At 40.1% G+C, this 25,046-nt stretch overlaps 1 long non-coding RNA gene across 1 annotated transcript in view; it reads left to right on the top strand.

The window, feature by feature from the left end:
- Positions 1-2,018: 2,018 nt before the first annotated feature.
- The window catches only part of LOC309874317, a 28,270-nt gene continuing 5,242 nt past the window's right edge, over positions 2,019-25,046 (top strand). Inside the window, exon 1 of the long non-coding RNA XR_014316817.1 lies at positions 2,019-2,032. This is a non-coding gene — a long non-coding RNA (uncharacterized lncRNA). The remainder of the gene's footprint in view (positions 2,033-25,046) is intronic.

A 25,046-nucleotide genomic window follows, 5' to 3' on the forward strand; every position in this document is an offset into this window, starting at 1 on the left:
TCCCTGTGTTTCTGCTGGGAAAAAAAAAGAAAAAACAAAACAAACAAACAAAAAAAAAAAAGCCTTACTGACAGCTTATTTTGCTCAGTCAAAGGAGATGTTAAGGGAGAAGAATTATCATGAGCTGTGCTGCTAAAAGACCGATTCTGCCACAGCTGTTCACATCAGAGCACTGTCCTGATTTTAGCATCCCTTACACAAATTATCCCTTGGTAATTGTCTCAAATTCCATATTTATCTGACAGGGAATTATTTTGCCTTTTGCACTATGATTGCAAGTGTTATAATATAGATTTTTTCACTCTAGTGGAGAAGGACTCCAGACTATTCTATGTTTCTTGAGAAATGAGGACAAATTAAATGCTTAACTTCATATCATGTTTTATATTTGAAACTTTTCCTGGAGTCCACTTTTAAAATAAAAAGATTTGATATAAATGTTAACTAAACAGTGGCCATTATGGCTAGACTGAATTATTTTAGTTTTCTCAAAGCCCAGCTCTTCTAGTGACCCAAAGTATACTGCTAATATATATATATATATATATATAATATTCCAACTTCAACTGAAAGTTAGTTGTCTTCTAAATTTAGATAAAATTATTTCAAGTAATGTTAATACTTATGAAATGAAAACTGTGCTACTCTCACTGTTCTCCTTTTGTTAGTTTTGTATTTAATGACTCACCTTTTTCCAAGCCAAAGCTAACAGGTATTATCAGATCAGTAAAAGTACAAAAATAGTTTGCATGAATGCCCTGGGATTGAAACCACTATAGCCTTCTGCATACATTTATAAAACTTTGTCAAATCTCCTATCACCTATCTAAAGTCTTTACTGATTGTCTTTATTTGCTTTTTTGAAGAAGTGACTTGACATTAAGAGAAGGAAATATGTTTTGGAAAATATCCATTGGGGCATGAGAAACAGCAAAATCTTCAAACTGCATCTACTTTTTTGCCTACTTACTGCATGCACCAAAGGAAGAGACAGCATGAGTGAACAAGAGGTTAGGATCCAAGGAAAGATGTAGCATAAATGCATCTTTCATTTTAGATAGGTTCACACACTCCCTCTGGTCATGTTGCAGGGTCAATGTGGCCATGCCAATGTTAGACTTGCTGGTCTGGATGATGGTGGCTGTCTCTTCATAGTGGTTCAGAACTGGTAGCCAGCCCAGTTCCCATCATTTTGAGGCTGCTGATGGTAGTTTGTGTGTGTCTCCACTGTACTGCCATCACTGCCACTTTACAGACTTATTTCTACAGGAAATGTTAAAGAAATTCGGTACTTACTAATGTCTGCAATTTCCTTCTTTTTGTCCTTCTCTCATTTCTGCTTTCCATTGCCACCCCAGCTCATACTTTCCTCTAGAGTCACAGCCGATGGCAAGATGCGGAGGACACAGTATTCCAGCATGATGCCAGGCATGAAATGAGATGTGGGACAAGCTGTAATGACAAGGTTGATCTGGGACTGTGTGTGGAGGTACTGTTTGCAAAGAGAGCTGGGTTACCACAATGAGTGCATTTAAGCCACGCCATCCAAAGGGTCCTGGCAAAACTGCACTCCGTCTTCTCACCCAAACAGTGGCATTTTCAATACTCACCTCTACAAATGTGGAAAACTGAGTTCAGTATATGTGAGTGTTTGCTGTTTTGGAACTGCCTTAACTTTTCAAGGATGAACTAAGCAATGTGTTGCTCTTCTTGGTGTCCTGGAACCGCTGCTCCCCAGCTGTTGTCTGTGAGAGCTGTCAAGAAATCTGTCCCAGTTCCTGTCCCCTGGTGGATGCACCCTGGTGGTCTGTAAGTTGGTTTGCAGCTTGGCATGAGTTAGTGGTTGGCTGTGAAAAGTTGACATTTACAATTGCAGAGGTCTAGGCCTCTCCTGCGTCTCCCAGTGTGTCTCCCAGTGCTGTCTGGTTCTGTGACTCTGATTCTTATATCTCCTTCCGATGGTAGTGGCAGCTCAGCCCTTCCATGAAGCAATGCAACTTCTCTTCAGCTTCCCCTCACTGTGCTGGGCATGGTGAGTATCCCACCTGTTCCACCCACTGCTGAGGTCTGGGGTACCAGCAAACCACAAAGCTGTGCAGATAAATAGACCTGTGCCATTACAGATACAGCATCCTGCCACAGCCCCCCTCTTTTGTCAGTGCCTGTTAAGAAGCAGAGCAAGAGTCTTATTACCCCCAATGTGAAGCCTTTGTGTAACAACAGCCTGAGGTCTGATTTCCAGAATGCTGTGTTCGATTGAGCATAGAACCCATACATAAGATACTGCCAGACTGCAACCCTTCTTCAAGGTTTGAGTTTCCAGGGTTTGGGCTCAACTTCAGTTACCTGTAAAGCTTAATCTCTTTAGTCAACACATGAATCTCACTATAGACAGGACTGAACATCAGGAACATCCTCGTTCACATACATGTCTTCTTCACTGTAAGGGGCAACATCACAGAAACGTTCCTGAACCATGAGCTTTGTTCCAAAAGGCTTTCCTGGCAAGTCCCTTCATCCCTTTACCAAGCCTCAAAAAATGTAGGAGATAAAGACTTATCTCTGTAGCTGGCATTTGCTGTGATAGGTTGACTAGATAGAGCTGTTTCACAGAAATCATGAATCAGAAAATAAACTGTCTAACAGACAGAAGAGAAAGTATGTTTTCTGTAAATGTCATCTGATTAAACTACCTCATATCTTACATGAACAACTTTTTATTACTTTTGCTTTCCATTTTGCTCTATCAGATGTATTTGTTGAAATGACAGAAAGACACATAAATGAAAGCGACTTCACTGCTGTAGTTACAAAGCCATTCCCCCTATACAATACATCTAGAGTGCTACAGGTTTTTTTTCTGTGAGGAGAAGGTACTAGATTTTATAACTCACTCCCTGGCCTGATGGCTGTGTTTCACCAATGAGTATATGAAGCCAGTATTTACAGCTGAGTTTTGTGTGCTGCAGCACGATAGTTCACTTCCTATCAAAGGACTGAGCAGGAGGTAATCACCCTATGGGGTCCCTGTTGGAACAGAACAAAGTGACAGTATTTTCTCTGAGTGTCAAAAGCATTCATAGATGGGTCTGCAAGAGATTAGAGACTGTTTTTAATTCACCCAAGGGTGGATTTCCTCTGGTTTCTGATACAGTTTCCTCCCCTGCGATCACTCACGATCTTTCTGCTTTTGGGTGACAGTAACAATGCCCCAGAAGAAGGTATTTCTCAGGGTGGTCATGGCCATGAAGGAGGCGTGGCTCTCCTACTGGTTGAATTGCCTGGAAGAAGTCACTTGGCCTCCAGCAGGCCAGGTATGTTTCAAACAAGTCTGTGGCACCATGAATGTCAGGGGGGCTCTTACCTACCTGAAAAGCACATGAGAATGAGGCATCCCGTTTTCAGGACATGTTTAGTTTCAGGAAGTTACATTGCTAGGCAAGCCCTATCCTTGTTGCTGCTGACCACCTGGCTGCATTTCACTTCAGGGAGAAAGTGGGGGCAGTAATGATTATATAGTACACACAGGAGAGTCAATAATAGTGCCAAAAGGCAACAAACAAAGGAGTATTGAGACAGGGTTTGTTGTTGTAAGATTATACTCAATTCAGTCATTCTATGACTACATATATTCTTCTGTTTATTTATGTAATAGGCTGCCCTTGTAAGACTCAGCAGATAAAAAAATGGAGAGCCTTTCCAGATGTGTGAAAAAGGCAGTTACTTGGAGAGGATTTTATACACTGTGTTGCTACAAGAGATTTTAACTCACCAATCATAATCAAGAATATTTGGATTTTCCTCACAAAACCACAAAAACCTTAATGGGAAAAATCATTAAACATATAAAGTTATAGCAATATAAATATTTGACTAAAACTGTTATTGAGATGGCTCTTGGGAACCTGTGTTTCTGTAAACTTTAAGGGCTATAATGAATATACACATACCCTTCTTCCTCTCTTCTTTCTCTCCTGCCATGAAAGGCCAAAATTGCTTCACATTACAACTGGAAGTCTGAGTGGCTTTGTGAAGTTTTCAATCTTTGCCTTGTCCTAAGAACACAATTTTCCTCCCAGTGTATGGAGTAGCAAAAGCTATGTTAATGTCCAATGAACAAATGTAAATGTTTAAAAATGAGCTGAGAAAGCTATATAATAGCAGAGGCAGGGAGGCCACCTTGTAGCTCCTGTGTTTTATGATCTGTGCTTTTAACGGCACAAGTGTGAGTATATTATAGTTCATATCTGAAAAGAAAAGAAAATCTTTTACACGTCTTACCTAAAATGTGTAATCATAGCAAATCTCTGCAAATTAACCCCTGTGAGGCTGTTCATATGAGGGGCTTTATAACAAAGAAAAGCTGTATGACGTATGACCCTCAACATAATTATCCATTTTTAGAGGGTATTTTTTCCCTAATATTAGCTTCATAGGTTTTTGTTTTTTTTTTTTTTTTTTTTTTTCCTTTTTTTTCTGGAGAGAGATTAGAACAAAACCTTTATACTATTCAGGCTTTGAAACTTCATTCTTTCCACTGCATGGACAAGGAAATTCACAAGAGAAAAGCTTAACTTGGATTTATTTTTATTCACATTTTAGAGATTTACCTAGGTTTAAAATAAGAACGAGAGCCTAAGATTTAGTGAGCATCCTCTGTATTACAGCCTGAATTGTGAAGGGATAAGGTAAGGGGAACTAACAGTGGGCTGTTTCCTTGATCGAGGATGCCACTCCAACTCCTCTGGGAGCCAAAGGACTGGAATATTCCTCTGGCTTGTCTTTGAGGAGTTAGTCTGTCATAGATCTCCCCCTATCTCACCCTCCTTCAGCTTTGAAACAGATTCCAGAACTAAATTTCACAGCTATCTCTGGTAGGACAGAAGAAGTCCTTTTGATCTCTCACCAGAACAAGGTAAACCCCTTCACAGGACTGCCGGGCATTGCCCTCTACCTTGAAGCTGACCAGTGCCTGTAAGCTCTGACCCTAACCTTACACAGCTGCTTTATGTAGGATGCACCGTTTGCCTTAAGAAAGAGCTTTTCTGATGCAGCCCAATTGATTTCCTTCTCAGCCCCCTTTGAAGTGATGTCACTGTTTCTGAATTTACGTGGTTAAACCAGAGTAGCCTTAAACACAGTTTTTTCATGTGCCAGGAAATTGTGGATTTAGTGAAAGCTCACAACAAATCAAAGCAAAGTATGAAGTTCTATATTTTATATCTTTATTAACAAGTTTAATAAAATTTTAAATTTAATTACCAGTATAATCAAACAAAGGCTCCATAGACTCTCAGTATATTGCACAATTTTAGGGCCCACAGATATTGCAGAGGGGGGTATGCCTTTTCCATAAGCCTTCAAGGGATTTAATTACAATCACATTTCAAAAGTCGTTTCAACTGGAAATTTAACTGGAAGTCATCAAATGAGTTTGCCTTAAGATATAGTACCTGGCTATAGTGTGCTTGTGTGGGAATAATGAAGGATATATTCTTTGCACACCCACCATACGATTTATATTCCCTTCCTTACAGTACATCTTAAGCAAAACACACAGTAAATTGCTGTTACTGGCTAAGCACTGACTGTCATTAAAGCATCCAGGACTCCCCCCACAAGCTGTGCTGTTCAATAGGAGCAACATCCTTAAGATATATAACCCTTGTGGTGCTCTCTTTGCAGGTCATGCTGTTTGCAGACACTGCAATTGCTGAACACTTTTGCATTCTTCTGGAGATAATCTTATACCAGTAGTCTGCCAGTTTGGCATCCGCTAGTGTGTATGTGAAAGAAATATGCCTTTATTTTACAGCATTTAGGATATGACATATGGGGAAATATGTTTTTTTCCCATTGCAGCATATGATTGTCAATACCTGCACCAGAACTTCTTTGGGAGAAACAGGTAAACAAAACAAAACAAAACAAAACAAAACAAAACAAAAAAAAAAGTTTTAAAATACTAAGGATAATACAATTTCAAAGTAAATCTGTCAAAATATAGAGATATATTATTCACAACACTCTTGAATGGAGTGGAAAAGATCCATCCAAGGTATACCATAGACATATAAGGACAGTTATGTCATTTCTTTGCATTGCAGTGAATACAAATATACATCAGAAGTTTGGACATCCTTTCCATGCAACAGGAGCAAAGTCTGGTTTGCCACCCAGATCTTGGTTTTCTCATATTGATGGTCATGACAGATATGGCTGGGGTAAACAGAGCCTTGGCCAGCAGCCTGAGGAGTGAGGGACTGTCCTAAGCATAAACGAGGTAGACACAGAGCTGCTGTGTGTGTAAGTGGGGATGGGGATGATCCTACTGACTAACCCTCCCACACGTCTGTAGCTGGCTTGTTGTGTTGGACAGCATGTAATAACACTAGCAATGGGAGCTGACCTGGTAGCAAGGCTTAATTTCTGTAAAATGAAGAATTATTCTCTACGTGGATATCTCCAGCTGACTTAGTGGACAGCTGTTGGAAAAAAAAATCTGGGAAGTAGAATAATGGATCTAGATGGGAAATCACTTGACAAAGAATAAGAGAGTCATTTCAGGACATCTCTGTGTTTCCTCATCGCAGGCTGAAACAGGAGAGATGTTTTGTCAGTGCAGAGCATCCCTGAAATAAAGAGACCTGAAGAAAATTACAGAACTAAAAATCCTTGCTCAGGAAAAAGGGGAGAAAAACAGATAGTCCAATGATGCTCTTTGCAATTCCAAATTTAAAAGAGATATAGATGGGGGAAGGTAATTTTCTTTAAACTTTATTGCTTTTTTCTTTTTTCTTTTTTTTTTGGGGGGAGGGGGGGGGGAGGGTGGGTAAGGGGGGGAGAGAAATACAGTTTGCTCTTAAATGTTTTAATTCTAAAATGTTCATGTGGGGTTTTCCCTCAAGGAAAACTGCATCAGTCAGTGCTTACTGTGCTGGGATTAAGTCCAAACTGTAGTCCAGTTAGTTAAAGAAATCACAGTAAATAACAGAAGACAACTACTGCAACCGAGCTATGACGGCTAGAGAGCAGAGGAGGTGAGCCTGGAGAAGCCACAGAGGTTAAGACTCTGCCCTGGGACTGTGGAGGGCATAGGGTGATGTTTGCTCCTGATTACCATCTCCTGTCCAAGCCAAGGAAGACAGAGGTAGAGAGCTTGGACTGCAAAGCAGCTGTAATAAAGAAACCTGCCTTTGATTTTATGAAATCCATTTCAACTGGCCATGGAAATCTTTCTATAATGAGATGTCTATACCTACCATGCGCTCTGTTGTTGTCCATTATACACCCTGGAAAATCAAAGGAGGAGGTGGTGGGGACTGCAAGACAAAAATTCCCTGGTGAACTTCAGCCTGCCACCTCAGACCATCAGCGAGGGCTCCCTGGATAACAGGCAGTCTGCTTCACTGCCTTGAACCCAAGCAGTTAAATTCTGTCTTAACTGGCATTGGTTTGCAAAGTAGGTGGTCTGAGCAGGAACGGCTGCTCCTGGGGAGGAGTACAGGTGGCTGACGGCTGAGCATGGCCCGCGGCCCCACAAATGGCAGCAGGGTGCAACCTTGCTGGGAGCTCGGAAACCCTTTCTTCCCTCTGAGCACACGTTTCCACTGCTCCCTGTCCCCAGCATGCTGAGCAGCCATAAATCCTGCCTGGGCCTCCTCGCTCTGCTTGGTTGTTAATTTTCACACATGATTTTTTTTCATTTTTTTTTTTTCCTGGATTTTGCAGTGCTGAAATTTCACCAGGGCTGCAGTAATTTCAAATTTTGGCCCATTTTGTGTCAGGACAACTGTCCAAGTCGATTTATTACAAACATGTGTTATGAATTCAGTTAAAACAAACAGTTTCTTATTTTCTTAAGTCAAAATAATCACACTCCAGACTTACTTAAAGCAAACATCATTTAAAAGCAGTATTTTTTTAATAGCAAAGCTGTTCTAGTAGTGGGTCTGAGATCAAAAGGTAGGCAAAGCCCTAATGCAGGCTAAATGAAACAATAAAATCTATCAGAAAAGGTGAAATCATAATGCTTGCAAGGCTCTCTCAGTCTTTATCTTCATCTTCCCACTTCTTTTCTTATTTTTTATATGCAAGACAAAACTAAATATATATATAGGTTAACATATGATATAATATATATTATATATATAGAGAGAGAGGATAGCAAAATAATGCAATGTTCAGAAGACAAATTGCAAACTACAAGCGGCTTGGAGCTTTTCTGCACCCTATCCAGCCTTGGTCCATGGTGCTGGTGGCTGGAACAAGTGCCTGTATGCAAGAACTGATAATGCTATGTTGTCTGTCCTTGCTTTTCTTCAAAAGAAGTCATCCCATAGCTTTGGAGTGGTCTAGGAACAGGGACAGCTTTTGAAGCGTACACTTTAGGCTGAATGATGCCACACAACTGCTTTAGGAGTGTTGCACTTGGATGCTATGCCTGTGACAAGTTTCCATCAGCAGAGCAGCTGAGACCTCTGTGACAAGACAGGCCACTGCCAGTCAACATCACACATTTTAAGAGGTCAAAGGCTGAAGGTTACCTCACCTTTACTGGGAGGGATTAGTTAATCTAGCAGAAAGCTTATATATCTCTTCATTAAGTATAAGCAGTCAGTTTAATAAATTTGGGTGTATGAGAACTGACTTAAAAAATGAAGGAGAAAATATTTTTGCAGTTCTCCTTCCTTGGATCAGCACAGAACAACACAGCTGGAAAGGTCTGGCAGGGTCTTTAGACTGTGACCACTGCTCATCTATCTTGTTTGTTGGCCAAACAAACCTCAGAGAACCAAGAACCAGTACCAAGGTACCAAGACACACATCTACCAAGAACCAGTGGTGTTCCCTGACTGAACAGGGAGAACTTATTTAGTGTTACTGTTTAGGGAGTGTATAGCATATAATGCCATTAAATCTTGTTTGGAAGTACAAATTGTCTGTGAAGAGTTTTCATGCTCTGCAAAGTAAGCTAGGTGATAGGCAGCTCCATAGGCTGGGGGACAATGCCCAGGCAGTCTGGATGACTGACCAGATGAGAGTCCATTTCAAGAAACAAAGTCATTCCAGTCATTCAACAGGAAAGGTGAAGATGAAAGTTAAACCATTATCCTTTATTACTGTGTTATTTTGTGTTACAGACTTCTGTCTCTGTCATCAAGGTGTCTCCCCACCTTGCTGTTTCAGGATGTCAGTTCCTCATGTTATATAGTACGGTACAAATGTGACTGTAAGACATAGCAGAGAGCTGAAGACTCCATCCTCCACTTACGTTTTGTCTGGAGTAGCTAGTGGTGGGGAGCACTCACTGCTCGTGGGAGTGAGAGGAAGAGGGACAGACAACACAGACACTTGGTGGTGGTAATCACAGAACTGTAGGGTTTGGAAGGGACCTCCAGAGATCATCAGAACCAACCCCCATGCCAAAGCAGGTTCCCTACAGCAGGTTGCCCAGGTAGGCATCCAGACAGGCCTTGAATATCTCCAGAGAAGGAAACTCCACAACCTCCCTGGGCAGCCTGTCCCAGTGCTCCATCACTCTCACCATGAAGAAGTTCTTTCTCATGTTGGTGTGGAGCTTCCTGTGCTCCATTTTGCGGCTGTTGCGCCTTGTCCTGTCCCCATAAACCACTGAAAAGAGGTTGGCCAAGTCCTTCCATCTCCCACACTTAAGATATTTGTAAACACTGATAAGATCCCCTCTCAGTCTTCTCTTATTAAGGCTGAACAGAACCAGGTCTCTCAGCCTTTCCTCATAGGGGAGATGCTCCAGGCCCCATATCATCTTTATGGCACTCCACTGGACTCTTTCCAGAAGATTTCCGACTTTTTTTTCTATCGGGGAGCCCAGAACTGGATACCATACTCCAAATTATTCAGTAGGTCATCAATCAGGTAGCCATCTGTCTGGGGCTCCCAATTTTTTCCATGCCACAATCATCTCCTTCTGTATATAGTTCTCTGAAGATAGTCTTCCTATGCTCAGGGCCTCTGCCAACATCTATCAGGACTATACTTTGACAAAAACCATGAAGTCTCAACACCAGGCCACAACAGAGGAGTAATTAAACATTTCTGCACTTCCACAGCTCTTTGGTGCACACGGGAAGGTTCCCAATAGGTGCCAGTTGGTGCTGTTCCATCAAAGCCTGTAGTAAGATGTCATTCCAGCCCAGCTGTGAATCTAATCCTAGTTTTGCATTCCCGTATACTGGTGCAGGAAGCTTCAGCTGAAAATGATGTTACCTAGTATTTTGAAAGGCATCTTCTACACGGAGTGGAAGGCTGCTCCCAGTAACTCTCTGCTTGACAGTTATTTAATACATTTCATCTCTGGTTTCAGTTCTACACTCAGATTTAGAAAAAAAAAAAAAAAAAAAGGATTCCTGACATTTTGTCAGCTTTTTCATCCATGCCTGTATTCCCACTTCATCTCACATTTCCTCACTTCGTTACAGCAACCCCTGCTATGACAGAATAGAGCCATATACAAAAAGCCCTTTCATGGCTACTTTACATTGATATCTATTTTTGAGACAGAAACTGAACTGAAGCTGCTTGACTCTTCAATTCACTTTTCCTCTTAGTCAGCAACTGGACTGACAGGACTGAGGTACAGACAGATGAAATGCCACCTCCAGTTTAAATGCTCCACTAGGAGGTAAATTCAGAGTAAAGGGAGAGAAAAAAAAAAAAATAATCAGTTCAGCCAAAATGTAAACCATATTTATTGTACATGCCAGATAAGGACAGCTATCATCTCTTTCTGTGAAAAGAAGCTTGCTTCTTGAGAGACAGCTTCTGTACTGGAGAAGAACTGGGTTGTGTACTCCTTAGAGATGTAAAAGTTCCCCTTGTGCTTGTTGCCTGAATGCCAAATTATCTCTGGACTTTTTCTTAGCAGGTATCTTTCTTTCAGTGCAATCTATTTAAAAGTGATTTGCTCTAATGCTTATTTTCATAAAATGATTAGAAGTCGGGGACTTTCTTTTTCTACACCTGATTCAATAAAGGTGGAACAAGCTCAGGAAGCTTTTCTGTTTGTTTTATGTCTTCTTTTAACTTGTAACATAGGAAGGAGAGATTTAATGAAATGCAAATATGCTAACTTCACATAGGAAGCAATAAAATAAGTACACTGATTAGGTGTCTTAATATACTGTTAAAAAAAAAAAAAAAAAAAAAAGGAATTTTTCAAAACAGGATTAAATTAGGCAATTTTTTTCTGAAGAAGACATAAAGACACAGATGGTAAAAGTCAATGCCAGAGATTTTTTGGAAAAGACTGGAACTCTGTTCCTCAAGATGTTTCTTCCTCTGTTCCTCTAGTGTCTCTTCAGGATTAGTAGGAAAACTAGGATTTAGTTGATAACACAACTGTTTTACAGGGCATTGATGGTATTTTCTCAGATCAATCAGTGTTGACCTTTGTCAGAAAACATCTTGAACTAGCCAGGCTTCAGAGCAACTGAGAAAATCCTACATTATCAATAACTCTACCTCCTCTAAACCTTTTCCAGTAGTGGTTTATGTTAGCCTAAATTCTCCTGCCAGAGAAATCAGGCTCCTCTGAATCCATTCTACTTCTGATTAGCTTTTCTCAGTCTTGAGCCTGGAAATGCCTCCTTGGCCCTCATGTTGCCCCTCTGTCCCAGCCCCTGAGCTAAAAGAATGCTGCTCACTTTGTGGCTGACTCACTGCTTTTCCCATTATGTATAAGTTAAACCATTTCAAGCACAATTTCTGCCATCAGGATGAAAACAGGTGCTGAGAAATAGGAAGTGATCCCTAAGCATTTGCTAAGTTGGGCATTTAATTAATATAATCATTTTAATTTTTTGACTAATTGAAGTAATGTTGGCTCAGACTGCTGAACAGAAGTAAGTTCTGTCCTACTGAAGTCCATGTAAACATAGCCATGCCAGAGAGGAAGGCAGTTCTGTATTGGACCCTCTCCCTTCTCCCTCATGAGCTTTTTTCATTGCCACAATGCACCCTTGTGAGTCTCCTGGTGCACTCAGGTCACTGCATCTAGCAAAGAAGGTAACACTCTTCCCTGCTTCAAGAAGGGACTGTGATATTCAGTACATAAGAAATGACAAAAGCACCCAGAGCCACTAGATAACCTGGTCACAATAATTAACTTGATAGACTTTCCCATGAGCTGAGGGTGAAGGAGTGAATCCGTGCACAATCGCACCTCAGACATGCCTCCACCAGCGTCAGTTGCTCTGTACAGTAATGTCAAACTCATCCCAGAGCCAGAGCCAAATTCCATGTCCAGCTACTCCCAGAAGGCCAGGGTCTGAATTTCAGACAACGAATTTTTTTTGACAGCCCAGACTGGCACACCCACTGACCTCATGGGGAGGTCTGCACATACTTCAAGCGTAGAACATGGATTTAAGTAGTAAATTGCTGTTTATCTGCTTAATGCCTTCTTGCAATCAGTCTGGCTGAAGATGTGTTCCCCTTCTAGATTTCCGTGCTTCTTTCTCTCCCACCTTCCTCCATCCCCTGTTCTTTTCTCTCTCTCCCCACCCATCTCTTCTGCCTTCTATATTTCCTTCCCTGTAATAGCTCTCATTTTCCATCACAAAGCAAAGAAATACTTCATGTCTCCATCCTTGGACTAAGAGCTGTTCTTTGATTAAACGTATTCACTCAAAAACAAACAAACAAACAAAAAACACCCAACATTAAAATGGATTTCTACTAGGTATGTTTTCCACAGACACAGAACCCACCCTTTCCTAAACCTTTGGTTTAACCAAACTTGTATTATGCCATTTTAGTTTAAATCCTATAATTTTAGATGAAAGTCAGGTGTTAAATTTGATTCCTAAATAAGATAAATCTTTCAGGCTGCCTGAAGACCTAGGAAAGAAATCCTGCCACAGCTACATTAATATAACATTTTGCCAAGCTCTCTTGCAGTTAAGGCTTTGGGAAGTATGTAGACATTTAGCTTCTGTGAATTGATGACACATTATCGGTGTTTCAGACAATTCTTTACAGTGAAAATGTTGGTGAAATTATCTGTTTTTAAGTAGCTGAATGTTGTTTTTCTAGTTCAAATGTATTAAGCAACAGTAATTCTTTCCTTCACCCTTTACTTCACTGGGAAAAGGGGCAGGTGGGAAGCTTATATTAAATGAGGAATGTTAAACCTGGAGAAGAAATGGAAGAAGACTATTAGGTATACTTTTTGGCATAAAATGCCCAAAGACTTCTAAGCATTTTAACAAAATAGATAGAAAAGATAATAGGAACGTCAAGGCAAGAAGCAGCAATATTTTACCAGAAGAGGAACTGAGGAGGAAAACAACAGAGGGTTTAGCCTTTCCTCTGTCATCCTACCCATGTTAAAATACAACCTGAGGAAATATCCAGTCACACATGGTGCAAAAGTCCAGTGCAAAACCAGCGGTGGTCCAAGAGGGAAATTTTGAGAAAAGGAGAGAGAAAAGAGGGTGGTAGTCAGCACACTCATGTGTTCCCTTCAATATGAGAAACTGGCTACTAAATTTAGACGTGTTAATTCTGACTTTGACACAGAGATATGCAGCCACATGGATCAGATGAATTAAGGGTCATTCTTACAAAGCCCAAGGTGTGTGATTCCTCCAGCCATGGGAAAACAGAAGCTCAGAGAAGCAGGTTGAGCAGACACCTTTGCCTGTAACCCCCTTGGAACTGTTTGGGGACAAGAAGACCAAAGCTCTGCTGTGCCACATGCCAAGAAGAGGCCCTTCTCCACTTGCCAAGAGCCATACATCAAGATCTCAGTCAATGGCCTTGATGTGTGGCTTGAGGTTCAGATAAACCTGCCCACAGTTTGATCCACTGCCTTTGTTGTTGATGGAGCCCAGAAGAATATGAGGAAGGCTGGTAGTGTCTCTTGTCTGTCACTATAGACCCGCAAACACTTCTCTCCTCCAGGTGGGCCAGCAGCAGCCATCGCAGGACTGGTACCCCCTTCACGGAGTTTAGTAGAAAACTCGCTCCTTGTGATTATGGAGAGTCTGCAACTGAATTACCCAATGCTCTGTCAGCCCTGGGTTTGTTCCCAGTTCTTTCCAATAGCAGTGGGGTGTCAGGGTCAGGGCTCCCAGAAAAGGCTCCTGCACATCATCCCAGAATCCCCACTTTGGGAACCTTGGAAGGTCAGGCATTTTCACCTCTCTGCCATGTTAGCAGCATCCCTTTCCAAAGCATCTGCTTAAAAAAGCACACACAGCTCTTAATCAAGGTGAGAATCATCCATGCTATGTAAATTATAAACACAGCAAGAGGGATAACAGTAACAGTGAGGCCTGGAATAGAGCCTCTACATTTGGCGAGTTTCAGTAGACTTGGTAAATGCTTAAGACAACGTAAGTAGAAATGTAGTTGAGGTTTATCATTCGCCTGGCTGCTGGTCTGCCAAGTAGAGGCACTCCTTTGCACTCCTGCAAGTTCAGAGAGCTTCTGCAAGGGTCCTGAGTGGGGAATCTGGACCTAATTTACCCAAGAAAACAAGAACTAGTTTTAAAACCAACAAGAAAAAAAAAATCAAACAAACAAACAAAAACCCCAAACAACCAAACAAAACCAAACAAAGGACAACAGAAAGACTCATTGGTTCTTCAGCTGAATGTGTTTATTTTCATAGCAGCAGGTGAATAATGACAGAAGAGGAACTTTAATCACAACCAGAACAAGTATACAACTGTGGCTTTAATTGAGGACTAATTAATTCTAAAGTAGAGCAAGTTACATTTTCTCAGGTTGCTCATTACATGGAGTTTGTATGTAATTACTCACACACACACACACAATGCATCTTGGGACACATTAAGCATTTCATTTTAGTGTATTTAAAAAGTAGCTTCTTGTTGTTAAATTGCCCTTCCACAGTCCTTCAGTATTTATATAGCTTTTGCCAATGTTTATATTAACAGCAGAGGTGCTAACAGACCAATAAGACAATTTTTCCTCAGGTCTACACAGGAACTTTCTGTACTTTCCCAAAGGGATCTAGAAGATAATCCACAATATTTAACAAAAATGGATTCATTGCCAAATACATCGCTATTGTGCCAATCTTGTGGTTTCTTAGGTTATGACTGTTATGGTGTCTGTGTTTCTCTCTCATACATACTGACACACTACCTTAGACACTGTTATAACTGCTTTTTAGGAGTATAATTAAGAGAGGCTGACACAGCTCAATAAAGTTCTTAAAACAAAAAGCCTTAACTGCTTTTTGTCCTCTTCCTGACCTCCACCTTGCCTGGATGAAGGCTGTAGGTACCCTGGCGCCAGTGTATGATTTCTTTTTTCCACAAGCAAACACAAAATCCATCAGAGACATCCTGCCTGCACGACAGCTAGCAGACCAGGCATTTTCCTTACACAGGACACTGGGCAAAGCCACTGCCTTGTCCTCCCTACCACTTCTATTCACTTGCAAAAAGCTTAAAATTTGAGAAGCTGTTGGATGACAGGCTGAAGGGACAATCAGTGCACCTTGTCTCCAAAAGACATAAATGCAATACTGCTGAGGCGTCTCTACAAAGTAATTTTCATTGTAAGGAGTATCCTCATTAGGACCAGCCTGACCTACCATCTCGCTCAGGGTGTAACTGGGCAGGATCCCTTTGGGTTCTTGCCAGGAGAGAGCACCACAAGAGCACAGACAGACATGTAATGGGTACCAAAGCAAATCCGCGTCTGAAGTTACGCCTAGGCTGGCGTGCACTGACAGAAGCAATTACGCATATTGGCTAAAATCAAAAAAGCAATAAACATTCAACTATTAGATTCAGAAAACATAAGGGCACACAGAAAATCATGAGTTTCTGAATGTTTGTCAGGAACACGCAGCAATGATGGTGTAATTATACTGATCCTAGAGCCAAGGGAATGTTTTCTGCACATCTGTCAATGTGCAAAAATAGGTGCACAGATTCAGTATATTATATGTTTATGTGTTAAAAGTCACTACTCAGCAGCAACTGTTTTTTTCTTAAGGGAGGAGGAATTTTCACTACTGAATGTTTTTTAAAGATTCATTGTGTTAACGAAAAACCTAAATGATGTATTAACATGTTAGATTTCCTAATTAACAAATCATTCTTATTATGACTAGATTTCTTTTTTTCTTTTTTTTTTTTTAATGATTTATTAGTATGTTATCCTCCAAAATTTTATATGTTAATATACATCCATTAGTTACTAGTTTTCTGAGATAAAATCCCAGATCTCATGAAAAAAAAAGATGGGGGGGGCGAAGAAAAGAAAAATCTGGACAGGATCTTGTAGCTGCTTCCTCTATCTTTACCAAGGCTACTTGTTTCAGTACATCTGTACTACTTGTAAAGATATAGCATTCAATATATTAGATCAATGTGCTAAAGGACAGTTTTAAGTGAATTTATTGAAATATGATGTTCCTTACCTGGCTATTGTAGCCAGCCATTTGCAAGCCTAATCTGGTTCTCAGCATACCTTATAGAACACGTTCATTCATATCTTCATCCCAGTTTTCAAATGTTTGATATTTAAAGAAGTATACTTGGTCAAAAATAAACCCAGAAAATGGAAAGTTTAATATCAGAATATTTTTTCAGTAACTGAAGTCACAAGGTTTCATATACTGTCTTGCCTATTTTTTCCTCTTGCATCTTTCTTTGTTTCATGGTCCCAAATTGGTTTACAGGTTTTGTCCTGATAGCATACTTTCTTGTCATCCCAGCATCAGTAATTGTTTCTATTTACCAAATTTATCTTCTCTTCCCTTGTGGTGAGCAACATGCCTGGTATTTTTTAGGAACAGACTCATTTCCTGGCAGGAAATATGCCTCATATTAGAAACTTCTACTTTGGTTATCTTGTTCCTATACCGCTAGGTGTGTTTGAAGTTTGTTATTCCCGATTTTTTCCTTGTTGCTTTTTAAATTTGCCCCATAGAATTGCAAGTCTCACCTACAAAACACAGGGTTGCTTTGTCTACCTACAAGGGTGTTGCTTTTAGCAAATCTGCATTAGCAATCTTCTTATTCCCAGCCTCATCATTCCACTCTTGCTGCTGGCATCCTTCTGCCAGTTGGGGAATCTCTCTGCCAACTGCTGTTGGTCTTCATTGAAAATGAAAGACAACACCAACATTCAGAGGATGTATTTTACTTCTGGGAAAAAACTAAGTAATGCGAACTCTCTAAGCAGGTTAAGCAGTCTCAGGAGCTAAGACAAAAGCATGCAAAGTGTCCAATCTAACTTGCACATGGCCTTAAACAGCCCATGTCTTCCAGCCCTTTGTTCATAGAAATTTCCCATGTAGCAATTTTGGGGCAGGGAAAAGCTGTCCAATATTTTGTATACATAGAAGCTGTGAAGCTCTCTGTTCAGACAGACACATTTGAGGAACAAGTGACCCTTGTAACAGGATATGTGTGATCCCAAAAGGCAGTGCATCTACTTAGCCAGATGACATCGCAGTCTTGCATATATTATCATAAAGATTCCTACAGGAAGGGATTTTACTGAGAATACAAGTTATCCTGCAGAACAAAGGTGAGTTGAAGGTAATGGCACTTAAGCTATGGCTGCAGCATTCTAATGATGGGACATCAAAGTGAGTCCTGGAGTCACAAGTGCAGTTGTCTGATGAACACAGGAACAGCCTGGACTGGGTCTAATGTTCAGCTGCTGCATCTTGTATGTTGGGCATGCTAAATTCACTACTGAAACAAGCCGGCGGAGGAACAGCAGAACTGATTTAACCTCTTACATTAGTGAAAAATTTATCTTTCCTGAAGCCTTAAGTGCTTTAATTCTACACATTAGATAACACTGAATAAACAGGGTTTCATATTGTTAAAATAAATCCCAAATCATTACAAATATTTGCCCATTTTGATAAAGACAATTATATCAAAGCTTAGCAATTGTTTGTAGCTGTATTCTGAACCATTCTAGTATTCCTATCTTGGCACAAGGAGAAAAAGCAAATCTTCCAAAAAAATAAAAAAAAATAAAAGGCTGTTGTGATCATTACCAGCAGATAAGATAAGGACAGTTCCCCCTGCATTTATTGTGCTTTGAGCAAAGGGAGAAGAAAGTGTTTCTTTTTCCTACCTTGGGTTTTATCCAAGATGTCAGCATCCTCAGAAATGGCTAGTACTTGTGATCTGGTACACTGGGATGACATTAGACAAATACCACAGCACTGTGGGTAGTTTCAATATAGTTTCTTTTGTATACATTGGTAGATGTAGTTTACGTGGTTGTGTGCATGCTTGCTGCTGCTCTTTGTCGGATACCTTCAGACTCCAAAATGCACTTGTGCCAAGGTTTTCAAATGTGATTTGGCATGATCCTGAACTCACTTCTTTTCTACTGAAGATAAGGTGACTATTTCATGATGGCTTTATTTGTTTATTTAATTATTTTGGTCTAAAGCAGGAGAATAAGAATAGCCCATATCCTGATTATCTTAATAGGGATAATTTAGGCAAACAATGTCACCGTTTTCTTTGTGCTTTCTGTCTCTATCTCTACATTGCATGCACTGAGAATAATGTTATTAGTTTCAGACTGTTTCATCTGTGGTGTCACTTCTTTGTTCAAAAGTTCTTCAAGTTCTTCGGAAATGTGAATGATAGTTCCACGGTGACAGAATGGAAAAAAAAAAAAAAAAAAAAAAATGCACCCATTTCTTTCATTTATCCATCCAGAGCTCAGAACAAAGAGAAAACAAAAACATACTTGTTCCACTAATAAAACACATCACTGATTTTCCTAAGGCTGGACAGAGATCATGTTAATCAGATGTCTTGTTATTCCTATTGTCTTCTTACTCGTATGAAAAGAACATTTTCCTCAGCAAGGTCAGCTTCCTAAAAGTTCATCCTATTTCTGTGCTCAGCCATAACAATTCACAAATGAATTCATTATTTGCTCCAGGGTGGGAAAAAAACAATTTATTCTAATTAATTTGCAGTTTCCTCTGTTGCTTTGGCAATCTTGGATGCCTTGTCACCCTCAGCAACATATGTAGACTCTGAATCATGTGAGTTCATGTGAGCCCTGTGGTCCCACATTAATCGGAAGCAGGGATGAACTAGCTGTCAGATATGCCCTATGACATTAAGTTTCTGGGAACTCCAAAAAACACCCACCCATAATCTTTGTTCAGTAGCAACACGACAAACTCTGCCTATTTAACACAGATGTGATCGTTCTTACAAAGATGCTTATACCATTTCCCAACTACATTTTTAATAAGAAATTGCTAGTAACAGAGTCTCAAAATGTAAGTTCATCTATGCTGTTTCTGTTTAAAGAAAAAAGAAAGTGCAAGCATTATTATTCCTGGTGAGTTCGTTGCTCCTTGGACTTCCTTGTACAGGAAACAGATGTAAACCGAGACGTTCCAGCTATCAGAGAAATATGACATGCTGCCTTTCTCCTCTCTCCCCTTTTTGAAGACTTAAGCTTCCAGACTCCCTGCTAGAAAGCCTAAACGTTGCACAAGGAGGTGAGGAGGGGCGGGGGGGCATGAGGGGGAGAAACAAAGAAACAAACTGTCTTTCTTTTCCCTGAACTCAGTCTTTCTCTTTATGTCACTGATTTACTGCTTAGACTCTCCAAGCAAAAATATAGAGGAAAATATCCACAAAATTCTTCGCCAAGACCTTTGCTTTCAGAATGCACCTTTTCTTCATTTGGAGTTGTCACTTTCAATGAAACAATTCAATTTTATGGACAGAAGGGGAAGTTTTTTTTTGTTGTTGTTGTTGTTTTGTTTTTTTTTAAAGAGGAAGGGTGCAGAAGAAAGGCAAAGATCCAGGGAGGGATTAGCCAAGTTCCTTTTTCATCTGTGAACATGCTGCTGGGGGCAGTAGATTCGCTTGCACTCCTGCTTTGGCCACAGTCCTGCTGATAATTCTGCTGGTGCTTGGATTTGCCCAGGAATGACAGTCTGCTAAGAGCAGTGAGGAGGCTCAGGAGTATCTAGTGAAGGGGACTCAAAGAGGCTTGAAGCTTCAGCCTGAAAGAACAAACTTAAGGAAAATCTCAGAAATGACTAACAAATCAGCCAGAGTACATATAGCCAGGGTGCAGCGCAGTGCACTACATCCCTTTCCAATTCATATTTTCTACTTGTACTTTGGTATTGCCTAAGGATCCCAGTTTGGACTGAGTCTCAAAAATAGTGTCTTAGCTGACTACCAGATGCCCTTGGGCGTGCATCCTGCACACACTGGCCTCACTGTCATTACAGCTTGCTGCAGCTGCCTCCTGCCCATACACCCTAGTTACCAAAAAACAAGCTGTGAAGAGAGATAGTGTGTCATCACATCACACAGCTGGACCCCAGAGGTGAAGTGCTCCTGGACCCCATGGTTAGATGTAGACATAGTGTCTAGCATTGTATGAACATATAGCGCTAGAAAGTTTACAGCCCAAGCAGCTTCTGGTCAAAAAGACAAACCAGATAACTACATATAACCACAAAAGCCACTGTTTGAAAGCATGGTTTGATAAAAGATCTGTGTGTTTTCCCAGTTTCTTAATCCTGAATCATTCATTTCCTTTAACATCACCCACAGCATCCGTTTGCCAGTCAAATGCCTTCATAATCCCCACACTGTTCAATTACCCTCTTTCCCTCCTGTCATATCACCCGCAGGGTAGCTGCAGACATTTTCTGGAAGCATATTTTTTATACTATATGGCAATATAATTGTGGGTATGTTGGCCTTAAAAATAGGCTAGAAAAATAAATGAAATATGCTTTGCCTAGGATGTTCCCACAGACTGAAGTTTCAGCACTCAGAATACGAAAACCTGCAAAGTCACAGACATACCAGAAAACTTTTTCATCTGGGCATGGGCCGAGCAGGAGAAATTAAAAGGCAATGTATACCCTATGTCCTTCGTGCTGGACACTGGGGTATGTCACTTCCACTTGTGATACAGCTGCTGCACAGCCCTCCGGGAACATCCGAGTTGTGCTCATCTCACTTTCTCTGTGCTAAAGATCCTCTGTTCTCCTGAAATCGAGAGGACAGGTCAGACCTTTTCTGTTGTAACTCCTGCCATTGAAGTGAGCTGTACCACATTTCCTCGTTGCTGCGGAGGCTCCAAAAAAATTCTTAAGCAGTTCTTGGAAATCCTGACAGTTCACCTGATGCACAGTAATTTGTAAAGCTGTTGTAATTTGACCATACATCTGGGCCTTCAAAGGAGCCCTTTGATTCTCATCCAGAACCATCACAGGAGTCGACTCTAAGATAGTCATTTTATCCTCCCATATGTAAGAATGGAGTTGCCAATACTAAGATATACATTTTGCAAGATACAGATGTGGAGAAGCAACTCCACCTGCATTTGCCTGAATATCAGCCAGTGAGATTTGGCACCAGTTAGCTAGCTTGAGAAAAGGACTTGTTATTAGCTTCTGCATGCTTCACTTCACACATTTTTTGCATGATTTTCTTTCCTGTCCAGTAAATCAATGACAAAATCATGTCAACCTCATCTCCATTCAAATCCATGCCAAATCTGGCAAAGACTTTTTAAAAATATTGGGTGGAGACCCTACAGAGACCTTGAAAATGTTGTTTGTTTGATTAATATTTTACAGGACTGGTAGAAAAAAATAATGGTGCAAAGTGTTTAAATATGATTTGCATAGTCATTGAAACATGACTCCACTGCTCACAGATATTATCTTGTATTATAGAAAGTTCTTTACAGATGTGGCATAATTTTGTCAGTGCATTTATGTAGTATCTGGAATAATTACACTTCTAACCCTTCTTAATTCCTTTAAGTATACATCTTCTCAAATCTACAGATAAGAGCTTCACATATTCCAATCTGTATGGGTGACTGAGCACAGGAACAAGCTGTCCACAGAGATTGTAGAGTCTCCTTCTCTGGAGATATTCAAAAGTCACCTGGACATGGTTCTGGGCAACCTGTTCTAGATGCCCCTGCTTGAGCAGTGATTGGACCAGATGGAACCCAGAGGTCTCTTCTAACCTCTGCCATTCTGTGGTTCTGTGACTCTGTCTCTATACGCTATAGAATAATCTTCCAAGCTAAAATATTGCTTTCTTATTAAACAAACAAAATAATAATAATAATAATAATAATAATAATAATAATAATAATAATAATAATAATAATAATAATAATAATAATAAAACATAGTAGAAGAAAGGAAGAAAGACAATACAGTACCTGTCTAGCTTACTACCATCCAACAGTCCATTTAGTGGTCCTTACACATTTTAATTCCCTGGATGTATCTTTCCCATTACTTTCCCCATGTCATGGCTCCACAGCTTAGGTATTACCCTGTACCAGTAACAGGATCTAGATTATTCTCTCTTCTTCATTAAATATTAAACCCCAGTCAGTTCTATGGTCATATTCTTATAAGAGAATTATAAAGAAGCCATTTTTTTAACTTGCTTCAAGACTTTCAACCAGGCCCCAGGTTTGGAAAACCAAATTTGCAGTGTAGAGGCAGAATGTAATAGTTAAGGATCTTTCTATTTTTTTTCCAACATTCTTTGAGATGATGCTACTTTTGGTGGGGGATTGTTTCTGGGTTTTGAGTGTTTTTGTTTGTTTGTTTCATAGAATCATAGAATCATTTAGGTTGGAAAAGACCTCTGAGGTCATTAGGTCCAACAGTTAACCTAGCACTGCCAAGTCTACCACCATGCCCCTGAATACTACATCTATAAATCTTTTAAATACCTTCAGGAATGGTGACTCAACTACTTCTCTGGGCAGCCTTTTCCAACCCTTCAGTGAGGAAATTTTTCCTTATATCCAACCTAAATGTCCCCTGTCATAACTTGAGGCAATTTTCTCTTGTCCCTCAGCTGCCCCTCATAAAACTTGCTCTCCAGTCCTCTCACCAGCTTCACTGCCTTCCTTTGGACAAACTCTAGCACTTCAATGTATTTCTTGCAGTGAAGAGCCCAAAACCGAACACAACACTTGAAGTGCAAACTCACCTTATATTGCTTTTTTCTTGTGGCAACTCACAGTAAATGAATGAATTGGGCATAGAAAAGGGCATAGCAAAAATCCTGCTAGTGTAATTACACAGTTATCTCAAGTAGTCACACAGAGCTTTCATAAAATGACCCTACATAAGGTCCACACTTCCCATAGCCAAGAGAAAATGTTTTTTTTTTTTTTTTTTTTTACTCCTAGGTTAATCAAGAGTCCTTTAGTACCATCCTCACACCTCAGAAACAAATAGTTATCCAGACAGAATAAGTAGGTAAAAGTCTACTCTAATGAACATTAAATATTCATTTCCAGAACACAGTAATATTTTGCATGTATTAGTTGAAGAACTTTTATGTCATGTTATAACAGTGAGCTTTAAACCTACTTTAATGGGTTATAGCAATTTTTGTAACTTCTCCAGCACTTCAAAATCACCTTAAGTATTTATAGTACTCCAAGCATCTTTGGATTATGTTATAACTCCATAAGATGCACGAGATGTGTTACTACGAATATTTGTTGACACAGTGACGTGTCTCTGAGTCAGACTTCCTTCATTTTTATTCATCTAGTGGGTGGGACAATAATTATTGCTAGCCTGTTCTGTGTCAGCCGTTATAGTAGGGTGGATCTACAGACGTCTCCGTCTGTTCCTTAGCATAAGCAAGGACACTATTTTTATTTATTCTTCTATACCTAATGTAATGTTCTAGTAACCTGTGGGAGTCAGACACCCTAACTCACTGCGACCCAGCTTTAACACTCCTTCCAGTATTGGTGTCTGTTTATGGCTCATCTGCATTTAGAAATACCCCTCTTTTATCTGATGATTTTCTGGCATGGATTTAGAGTGGTAGGTACATATATGAAAAACATATCACTTTAAATAATTTGGCAACTCCATTACTATAATAAACATTTTATAGCAAAAGTGACATTTCAGGGAGGTGGGGGGGGAGGTGGGAAGGGGAACAGAGAAGAGGGGGAGGACGACAACACTATATCTCACTTTAACACTATTCAGAGCAATAATTCGCTGTTTCTTTTCCATTTGGTCCTATAGCTGCCACTTAATGGCAAGGGTGGGAGCAAAACCTTTTGCTAAATGTAACAAGAATTTAAATCACTCTATTGATAAAAAAAGAAGGGGTGTTTGGCATTCTATATCAACAAATGGGGTTCCTAAACAAAATGCTTTAGTGAGCTGGTTGCCAGATTTACTTCCCAGTGATCAAGCACTGCCTAGCTCCCTCTCAAAAACATATGGAGAGAGTTAGCTTCCCAGCAACAGGAGAGTCAGAAGCTGAAAGCAAGGCTGCCAGGAAAATCAAACTGCTGCAAACCCAGGAAATATGAAAACTTTTGAATCCATCTAGGAACATCCACAAGGACACCACTAGATCCCAGACTTGCCATGTTCTTTTTCTCTAGCACATATGTGATATTTACACATCACATCACAAGGTCAGGGGAAAAAAAAAATGGAGAGAAAGAACAATCGTGCAAAAGAAATATCCTGGGATGCATCATCTCACTGCACACACAGTTTACACCTACATTATTAATGCTTTCAAAAATAGAGAACTGTATATACCCTGACATTTGTAAGGCAAACTTGAAGATTCACAAAGAAATCAAAGTTATCTAATCTGAAGAACTGTCCCAAATTACTGAACCTTGCAGGATCTTTTGACATCTGTAGGTATTAAACGAGCTGACAGACATGGCAGAACATACTAGACATGAGCAAAAATACAGTACATGTTTCTATATGTTTGGCAGGTGAATAAAGCATTGCCATAAGGACTGCAAGATATTTGGAGGGAGGCCAGATTAACTCAGGTAGAATTTGTCTCAAGATGAAGTGCTCCCTGAAGTTCAGGTATATTTTTTCTTGGTTCTGAAACTGGTCCCAGATGCAGTTTCATCTCATGTTTTTCAGAGTTCCTTCAGAGTATGTGGTAGTAAGAAAGTTGGCACTCACCAGGCACTTTTATACTGATAATAGGGACAGCCGG

The sequence above is a fragment of the Aythya marila genome (genome assembly GCF_965140915.1).
Source record: "Aythya marila genome assembly, chromosome: 2".
Taxonomy (NCBI): domain Eukaryota; kingdom Metazoa; phylum Chordata; class Aves; order Anseriformes; family Anatidae; genus Aythya; species Aythya marila.